This window comes from Sminthopsis crassicaudata, chromosome 3 (genome assembly GCF_048593235.1).
Source record: "Sminthopsis crassicaudata isolate SCR6 chromosome 3, ASM4859323v1, whole genome shotgun sequence".
In the NCBI taxonomy this organism is placed as follows: Eukaryota; Metazoa; Chordata; class Mammalia; order Dasyuromorphia; family Dasyuridae; genus Sminthopsis; species Sminthopsis crassicaudata.
The window spans coordinates 644141697-644151890 of NC_133619.1; the positions used below are offsets into that span (position 1 = coordinate 644141697).

The following is a 10194-nucleotide window of genomic DNA, read 5'->3' on the forward strand; positions in this document are numbered from 1 at the left end:
CTAAGATGACAGGAACAAATAACGATGAATGTTGGAGGGGCTGTGGGAAAACTGGGACACTGATGCATTGTTGGTGGAGTTGTGAAAGAATCCAACCATTCTGGAGAGCAATCTGGAATTATGCCCAAAAAGTTATCAAAATGTGCATACCCTTTGACCCAGCCATACTACTACTGGGCTTATACCCCAAGGAACTACTAGAGAAGGGAAAGGGTCCTGTATGTGCCAAAATGTTTGTGACAGCCCTTTTCATAGTGGCTAGAAGCTGGAAGATGAATGGATGTCCATCAATTGGAGAATGGTTGGGTAAACTATGGTATATGAATGTTATGGAATATTATTGTTCTATAAGAAATGACCAACAGGAGAAATACAGAGAGGCTTGGAGAGACTTACATCAACTGATGCTGAGTGAAACGAGCAGAGCCAGAAGATCATTATACACTTCAACAGTGATACTGTACGAGGATGTATGCTGATGGAAGTGGATTTCTTCAACATAGAGAAGAGCTAATCCAATTCCAATTGATTAATGATGGACAGAACCAGCTACATCCAGAAAAGGAACACTGGGAAATGAATGTAAACTGTTATTTTTACCTTCTGAATCCAATTCTTCCTGTGCAACAAAAAATTCGGTTCTACACACATATATTGTATCTAAATTATACTGTAATATATTTAACATATATAAGACTGCTTGCCATCTGGGGGAGGGGGTTGGGGGAGGAAGGGAAAAAATCTGAATAGAAGTAAGTGCAAGGGATAATGTTGTAAAAAATTACCCATGCATATGTACTGTCAAAAAATGTTATAATTATAAAATAAAATAAAAATTTTTTAAAAAATAAATAAATAAATAAATAAATAAAAGAAAAAAAAAAAGAAAAAAAAAAGAAAAGGCCTGAGAAGAACAGAGAATTTAAGTTTTCCAATAAAAGAGTTAAGAGTAGCATAAAATGGGGCAGCTAGGTGGTGCAGTAGCCTTGAATTCAGGAGGAGCCGAGTTCAAATCAGGTCTCAGACACTTAACACTTCCTAGCTGTGTGACCCTGGGCAAGTCACTTAACCCCAGCCTCAGGGGGGAAAAAAAAGAATAGCATAAAAAAGGAAAGAGGAAAAAAAAAGAAATAACTAAGTCCCTACCTGAGATAATACTTGTAACTCTAGTTAAGAATTGTAAAGTTCTGTTGTCTCCGGAAACTGCACTTAGTTAGCACTTACTAAGAACCTAAGAAAGAACTGAATTTCTACAGGCTTGTTGTTTGCCCTTCCTTCTTTAAGAGGACCCCAATATTGGGAAGGGAAAGGCAAGATTGGGAAGTCAGGTAATTGAACTGGGACAGGGGAGGAGACCATGCTGAAGTGCAAAGTCCCCAGCCTCACCTCCTCCTCCAGAGCCCCCTGGCTCCAGTGGCCAGTATATATAGCTCAGGATGACTGCAGATGGCCCAGAAAGCAGGGGACACCTAGACCTTAAGCTAAGCTATCAGTCTGAAGGAGGCAACGCCCACAGAGGGATTAAAGCCTGGAAATGACCTCTTTTACCCAGTCAAAAACAACAAAAGTGGGAAGGAAAAGTCCCCAGGGCTATTGGCCCCAGGGGCAGGCAGGCCTTTGCATAGATAGAAGGGACCAGGAATGAGATGACTGTGAAGGAATGGAATAAAATGGAGGATGGGCTCACCTTCAATTACTCCTACTCCTCTGACTCCCTTCCTCTCCCCCTCTCACCTACAGACCTTAGAGGCAGGAGGATTTGGGGCCCCAGATGGGATGAGAGTGTTTAGAAACTCAATGTCCCTGGAGTCAGAAATCTCCCTGCCAGTGATACTTGGTCCTCCCAGCATCCCTTCTCCCCATTAGACGTATAGTTTAGACAATAAACTAACTGAGGGATCCAGTAAGGAGGTAAAGGCTCTGAGATGGAGCCCCCAGAAAAGACAAGAGGAAGCCTAAGGCTAAGAGCCAATCTAGTCTGGGACTCAGCTCCCAGGACCTGAAGTGAGGGAGGCGGCAGGGAGCTGGGAAGCCTGGATAAAAAAGAATAAATTTAAGTGTCCAGAAGTGATTTAGGTGGGTAGCTGAACCAGAAAAAAAACTGGACGACTGTGTCCTGAAATGTAACTGGAAGATGGGGGAAGGTTCCTAAGAAACTTGGGTAGATTTTAGGCTTAGAATCTTTAAAGGAATGTGGAGACAATGAGCCTCATGTCTGGGAAGAAGCCCAAGATCTGTGGATCCAGAGAAATGGGCCCAGGAAAATCCTTTAGTTCCTGAAACGAAGCAGGGTTCGAGGAAGCAGAAAGGCAGAGCCTGTGGAACCTCATTAGAAATCAGGTGGACAGCAGGATGAATACAGAGAGGTTTGGGGAGACTTACATGAACTGATGCTGAGTGAAAAGAGCAGAACCAGGAGATCATTCTACTCTTCAACAATACTGTATGAGGATGGATTCTGATGGAAGTGGATATCTTCAACATAGAGAAGAGCTAATCCAATTCCAGTTGATCAATGAGGGACAGAATCAGCTACATCCAGAGAAGGAACACTGGGAATTGAGTGTAAACTGTTTGCACTATTGTCTTTCTTCCAAGATTGCTTTTACCTTCTGAATCCAATCCTTTCTGTGTAACAAGAGATTCAGTTTTGCACACATATATTGTATCTAGGATATACTATAACATACTTAATATGTATGGGACTGCCTGCCATCTAGGGGAGGGGATGGAGGGAAGGAGGGGAAAATTCGGAACAGAAGGGAGTACAAGGGATAATGTTGTAAGAAATTACTTATGTATATGTATTCTCAAAAAATGTTATAATTATAAAATTAATTTTTAAAAAATTATAAATAAATAAATTAATTAATTTAAAAAAAAAAAGAAAGAAAGAAATCAGGTTTAAAGGCAGTATAATCAATTCACTAAACAGGAACTGGAGGCAGAGAGAGGGCCTGGGAGGAGTCCAGAAGGGGAGGCTGAAAATGGGACTCATGAGGAGCACTGCTCAGACCTACCTGGGACCTACCCCAGTAGAGATGTGCTGCACTAAGTAGAAAATGGCAGATCTAAGAGAATACCCAGAGATCTCATTCCCAAGCCTTCTTGCTTCCCATTCATCTATTCCAGGAAGGTCCTCTGAGTCTGAAGAGCACCAGCAGCAAATCCACTGAAAGTTGGAGGGTGGGCTCACTCCCAAAATCATCCAGAGTGATGACCTCTGAATGTTGCCTGCCTCCCCTCCTCAAGCCCTGCCCATCATCACATGGCCAGTGACCACTGGAATGGCTCTTCTCCAGCCCTAGACTCCTCCCAGGCTTCCAAACTCCACCCTAGGACTCTTATTTCACCTGGCCACTTACCCACCAGGCTGTTCATCTTGTCTCCCATGAGCTCCCCCTCCCCCAGGCTTCCATCACCTGATGTTTTGTTGGAGGAAGGATTCAGGACTTTTATCTTGCCACTGGACTTGGCAGAGCACTGCCTCCCTTACATCCCATTCCAACACAAATCAAAACATCTCCCTTTTACCTGTGGTCCTCTTCTAGAACAAAACATCATGGACCACAGAACTTTCCTAGATTCAGAAAAATGAAAACTCTTTCTAGAAGCCTTCCCACAGTGCAACCATTATGATGTTCAGGTCATTCAATTTTATATTGTCTTTGTAATGAGTTTTTTGTGTTATACTCCTAATAAATATGCTAATAATTTAGATTTCTCAGAGCTGCCTTTTCTGGCAGGACTCACAATGCACCTTAAAATGATCAAACATTCTGATAATGTATATCCTTGTGCTGTACTGTACTTATGTACAATCAGTGAATTGACTGGAAAATACAGAAAACTTATCACAGACCTCTGTGCTTTGGAGAGGGGCTGGTCACAACCCTGGAGATTTGAAACAATCTGTTAAGGGGCCAGAACTCTGAACTTGAAACAAAGGATTCTTACAAGGGACTAAGTCAGTGGAATTGATAGGGACAATAGTTATCTCATTTAGCATGGTTCAGTATGATTGATCTGATCCTCCAAGGAGATGGTATGGACCAGAACTTGAAATAAGGCACTGAGTGGAATTGAGGAGACACTGGTTAAGTCTAGTTTACCATTTATGATTTAATCCTATACCAAATAATGGTTTCCTAGTGATATAATGATTGGTTTGTACTCAATGTGGAGCATATAAGCTAAAAGCCCCAGCCAGGGAGATTCAGAGATTCAGAGACAAGTGGCCAGAAGGTTGGAGGCTGTGGAGCACAAGCCCAAGCCTTTGAACTCAGACAGATTCATCCCATCTCACACTACCTTGGTGCCAGGCTCTCCTCCTTCACTTCTCTGCTGAAACTAAGCCTCCAGAAGGCCTCCAGAAAACTAGCCAAGCCCCAAGGGAAGGAGCTAGGACTTTGAAGGAGACAGTAAAGGATTTGGACTTTAACTTCTGGCTACTGCAGTGGTGATTACCGAACTGAAATGAAGGCTGCTCCCAGAGACCCCAAGAGAACTGAACTAGAGAACATTACACAATCCAAGAAGTGTTGTATCCTTTTCCATTGGGAAACCAATCAAACTCTGGCAGTGGTTGCATTGTAACTTACTCCCCCCCCCCCTTCCCACTTAGGATTTGTGCATAAAATCTCTATCTTTTCTGCAACAAGTGCAGATCTCCTGCCCAGAAGTTCCAGTTTGCAAACCTTATCCTCACTATAAAAGAGAAAACTTAAACAGGTACTTAATTTCCAAAACCTGCCTCCAGGCCAGCTCTCCACACATTCATTATATTTCTGAGGCTTCCCAAGAGGATGCATCTTATATCTAAGATATGAATTCCAACCAAAGACTTTCCCACACTTATTGAATGTATATTTTTATGCTTTATATCATAACTATTATGTGGCTATTATTTTAAAATTTTTGAAAAATGCTTACTGAAAATTCCACATAGAATTTTCTTGATTGTTAAATTGGGTGTTATCATTTTATAATCATCACTTAATCTGTCTGCCTCAGTTTCTATACTTTAGAGAAGGAGGAAAATATCAAACCTAAGCTGTAAGGCTAAATCAGTCCAACAATAAACACTTTTTAAAAGCCTCCTTTGTGTCAGATGCTAAATGACAGGGGTTTCCAAAAAAAGGCAAATAACAAACTCTTCTCACAACACACTCACAAAATAATGGGAGAAACAATAAGAAATAACCTGCAAATAAGCAAACAAGATAAATAGGATATCACTGAAAAGAGGGAAACACTAGAAGCAAGAGAGCTTATGGATAAAGTGAACTGTGAAAGCTCTCTCACACAATGGAGACAGTATTCTAAAAACTGATTGAAGGTCCACTATACAACAGATGCAAGTTTCTTTCTCCAGATAAAGCAGGTTGTGGTCCCTTTAAGAAACTGATTTGTGATTCAGATTACTCCAGCCCCTCCTGGCTGAGGCATTAAGTCTGCACCTTTGATTCAAAAATCTTAGTCCAAGGACCCCTTTGAATTCTAATGGGAGATCTGGACTTGCCCCAGCCCCCACAACATCACAGACAACTTGGGCTCTCCCAGCCCCCATTCTGATGACCTGCTCGGGCTTCCCAACCCAACCAAGACAAGCAATATAATGAGCTTCCATCAGCTAAGCTTTTACAGGTGGCCCTTGGCAGTGCCCTTTACAGCCAGGATCTTTCTGCCCACTAGAATACTGTTTCCAGTGAAATCTTCTCTTTACCCTGAACTATTTCCCTAACCAGACTTTAACCTTACTTCCAATCCCCGTAATAAATCTCTTCAATCTAGATTTTCAGGAATGTAAATTTCTTTAAAGGGAACTTCTTGAGGGGACAGAAGGAAGTTCCCCAAAACTCCCTACCCTTGAGCCAAATCCAAAGGGGTTGGGGGCTCCATTTGACTCCCTGAATCCCAAACCTGCCACTAGACCTCATTTAAATCTCTGACCACCAGTAACCCTAATTTCATTGGGTTCCCCAAATCTAAACCTCATCACAGAGATCACTGGTTTCACAAAGAGTGGGATCATATTGTTATGGCACAGTTCTTTTTTATTGTTCCTCATTCAGTTTTCCCTATTATCTTGACCCAGTCCTACCTCAGTTTCCCTAATTGTTCTGCCGAGGTTTATTATAGGTCTGTTCAACTCTGCTCAACCAACACTCCCTCCTAATCCTGATGATCCAGATAAGGAGAAAGACCTTCTACTTTAGTCATCCTCAGAATGTAGTTTGCCTCTCCCCACTCCATAATCCCAATGATCAGATATGCCCCAAGCCTCCCCTCAACCTCACAGAATCAGCTTGTCAGAGTCCTGTTCCTGCTTTCAGCACCCAGACTCCATACCCAGCCTCCTCGCTGTGCCCCCTTGAGTCTCAGCCATATATGTATGTGTGTGTGTGTGTGTGTGTGTGTGTGTGTGTGTGTGTATATGTATATATATGTCATTGAGAACTCACATTATTTGCTGGATTCTTGGAGATGATGATCTCATTGAGTCCTAGGACCAAACCATGGATCCATTTGGTCCCAGTAAATCTCTCCCTTTTAAATAAATTATTAAATACTCTCTAATCTCTCTCTTGCCTCAGTTTCTCCAGCATTACAATATTATCCTTTTGTGGGACTAAGGTCTACCTTGGCATTAAAAGTACCATATAGGGTAATTTAATATCCTAAAGATGTGATTGGGTTAGCAGTTTTTCATCATTTACAACTTGAAATGTGAAGTTATTTCCGCTGTCCAATCAGGGCCAAGGTCCAATCCATAAGGAGTGTTACCTCAGACCCTTATGTAATCATTGTCTGCTGTCTCTTACCTCTCTTCACTGCCAGACCACCCTATCTGGTGGGGAGATGGTCAACTCTCCCAAGATCTGGCCAATTAAAACTCCTTTGTTTTCTACCTTAAGATGCCTCTGATTTATTGCTGTCGGTGGTCCCACTCAACAGGTTTCCTGTAGAAAGAAAGCTTTCAGTTGGAAAATGAAGGTAACTGGTAGGCACAAATAAGGGAGACCACATTGCCAGAGAATAGCCAGAGATATTTCTTGAAGGGGAGAAACACAATATCATCTTCCTGGAATGCAAGGAAGCCATTGTCATGAGTTCCCAAAGAACTAAGGTATGAGAATCCTGCCCATCATCATCAAGACATAGAAAGGGTTCACATTTGCAGGTTGGTAAAAAATCCCTAATGTTTACTCAGTCCAGGAAAATTGGATCTTCAGGAAAATCACCTTGTTGGCTAAATGAGGGATGCATTGGAGTCAGACACCATGGAGCCAGGCCAGCCCACAAGCAGGCTGCTACAGTACTCCAAGGGTGAGCTGACAAGGAGCTAGAGCAGAAGGTTGAAACATCAGTGTAGAGAAGATGGATGGCAGAGATGTTGCAGTGTTGGCATGATTCAAGTGGGGGCAAGAAATAGGATTCATGGATTCAGGCTACTTTAGAAATAAAACAAGATCTGGGTTAATTTTTCAGAAGATAGTGAGCCTAAAACATAAGCCATTCCTGTCCCAAAGAATAACAGCAAGGGCATACAACAAGGACAATAGACTTCCTGCAAGAACATAAAAAGGAATTCAAAAGCCAAATAAGAGATCAAGAAAATGTTGGGGGCAAAAGTTATCAAGTTGTGCATGCCCTTTGATCCAGCAGTGCTACTACTGGGTTTTTATCCCAAAGAAATACTAAAGAAGTTAAAGGGACCTGTATGTGCCAAAATGTTTGTGGCAGCTCTTTTCATAGTGGCTAGAAACTGGAAGATGAATGGATGTCCATCCATTGGAGAATGGTTGGGTAAATTATGGTATATGAAGGTTATGGAATATTATTGTTCTGTAAGAAATGACCAGAGGCTTGGAGAGACTTACATGATCTGACGCTGAGTGAAAAGAGCAGAACCAGGAGATCACTATACACTACAACAACGACATTGTATGAAGATATATTCTAATTGAAGTCAATATCTTCAACATAGAGAAGATCCAATTCAGTTCCACTTGATCAATGATGGACAGAAATAGCTACACCCAAAGAAGGAACACTGGGAAAGGAGTGTAAAATGTTTGCACTATTGTTTTCTACCCAAGTTACTTATAACTTCGGAATCCAAATCTTACCATGCAACAAGAAATTTGGTTTTACACACATATACTGTATCTAGGATATACTGTAACACATTTATTATATATGGCATTGCCTGTCATCTAGGGGAGGGAGTAGAGGGAGGGAGGGGAAAATTTGGAAAAGTGAATACAAGGGATAATGTTAAAAAAAATTACCCATGCATCTGTACTGTCCAAAAAAATTATAATTATAAAATTAATAAATTATATTAAAAAATTAAAATAAAGAAAGAAAGAAAATGTTGGGGGCAAGGGAAAGAAAATGAAAGCAATGCAAGAAATTATGAAAAGAAAGGTAATTTGAAAGAGGTTCAATAAGTCCTTAAAAAATAGAACTGAACCAGAGAATTGAGTGACATGATACACCAAAAAATAATTAAACTAGAAAAAAATAGAAGAGAATCTGAAACATCTCATTAGAAAAACTAGAGAACGGGGCAGCTAGGTGACACAGTGGATAGAGCACCAGCCCTGAATTCAGGAGGACCCGAGTTCAAATGTGGTCTCAGACACTTAACACTTCCTAGCTGTGTGACCCTGGGCAAGTCACTTAACCCCAGCCTCAGAGAAAAAAAAAAATTTAGAGAACAGAACAGAGAAAACATGACAATTATTAGACTACCTAAAAGTGATTATTTAAAAAAGATTCTGGATACAATATTACAAGAAATTATGAAGGAAAATTGCCCTGAATTCTAGAAGAGGATAGAAGTGGAAAGAGAAAAAAAATCTACATTTCTAATCAGGATCCAGGAACAAGGCTGCACTCCTGGCTCCTTATGGGCAAGGTCTGAAACAGGGAAAATGAGAATCAATGATGAATCCCGGGACAGTAACCTCCAAAGTTAGAGAAGTATTTGGGGTGTGAAAAAGAGGGTCGGCCAGGAAAGGGAAGATTAGAGGGGAGGCTGGGGAGGGAGAACTTGTTCAATAGCACAGTCTGGTAGAGCAGCACCTTCCAGGTGCTGCCCAAGGTCAGACCATCCCTCCATTAGCAAAGACAAAGGAAACTAGCCAAACCTCTGAGGGGGAGGGGAAGGGGTGGGGGTAGATATTCTGGGAGGTGGTTGGACCTACCTGGGACCTGCACCTCTACAGAGCTGGCTTGCAGGAGGCAGAGAGATCTCCAGTCCGGAAGTTCCAGTTTCCAGCCAGCTCATTCTAGATAATTTCTCGTGGACACAATAGTTACCAACTTAGCCAGCCTCTGAGACTTCCCAAAAAGAGTGTCTCCTCCTACCACAACCAAGACTAGGTTGACTGACATTGAACTGCTTCCTGTCCCAACCCCGCCCTCCATCACAAGAAATGTCTTCACCAATGGAGAGGCCCCACTTTTATCCCGGACTCCTCCCAGGCTTCCAAACTCCACCTCAAGGGCTCTTATAACACCTGGATCACCACCCACCCCACTGTTCAGCTCTGAGATCTCCTCCTCCCCCCCAGACTGCCACCTTTTCCCTCTCTCCTTCATAGCTCTGGGGCTCTCTCCTTTTGCACCTGAGCAGAAAGGGTGCTTAGATAAAACCTGAGCAGCAGCCAAACAGAAAGCAGTGGGTCCTATATTTGAGGTGGGACCTTGGGAAAATTGAAAATTCTATTTAAATTCAATTGTTAATCCAGATTGGATTGGATTTTCTCCTAATCTAAACTAGAATGAGGGCTCCCTTGTCTCCCATCTCAGTATTATTAATGTTAGAGCCTCTACATGTAGATCACTAAAACTTTGACATTGAGGTCATATGATTAGGAGCTGTAGGAAAAAACATTCAGCATAAATGGATCAGAATGACTCCATGCTACTCGAAATGCAGTAGATCCAGAGGTTCAAATGGTCAGAAGGATCATGTGGTTTTTCCATGGAGGAGAATTCAGGAATGCATTAATGTTATTTCACTGGCAATTTTTCTTCTTGTTTTGAATCTAAAAGGTAGAGGGCAGGAGCGCTGAAAAGCTGTACTGTTATGGGCCAGAACTCTGAACTGGAAACAAGATGTTAAGTCAGTAGAACTGAAAAAGACAGTGGTAGTTCAGTACAAGTGCTTAGTGCTTAATA

The 10194-nt window shown here is 41.8% G+C and overlaps 1 protein-coding gene across 2 annotated transcripts in view; it reads right to left on the reverse strand.

Moving 5' to 3' along the window:
* Window positions 1-9387, reverse strand: part of LOC141564552 (uncharacterized) — a 65239-nt gene extending 55852 nt beyond the window's left edge. For both annotated transcript variants that reach the window (XR_012488650.1, XM_074307141.1), the window contains exon 1: window positions 9216-9387. The gene's annotated coding sequence lies outside the window, so the exon portion shown is untranslated. The remainder of the gene's footprint in view (window positions 1-9215) is intronic.
* Between the last annotated feature and the right edge of the window lie 807 nt (window positions 9388-10194).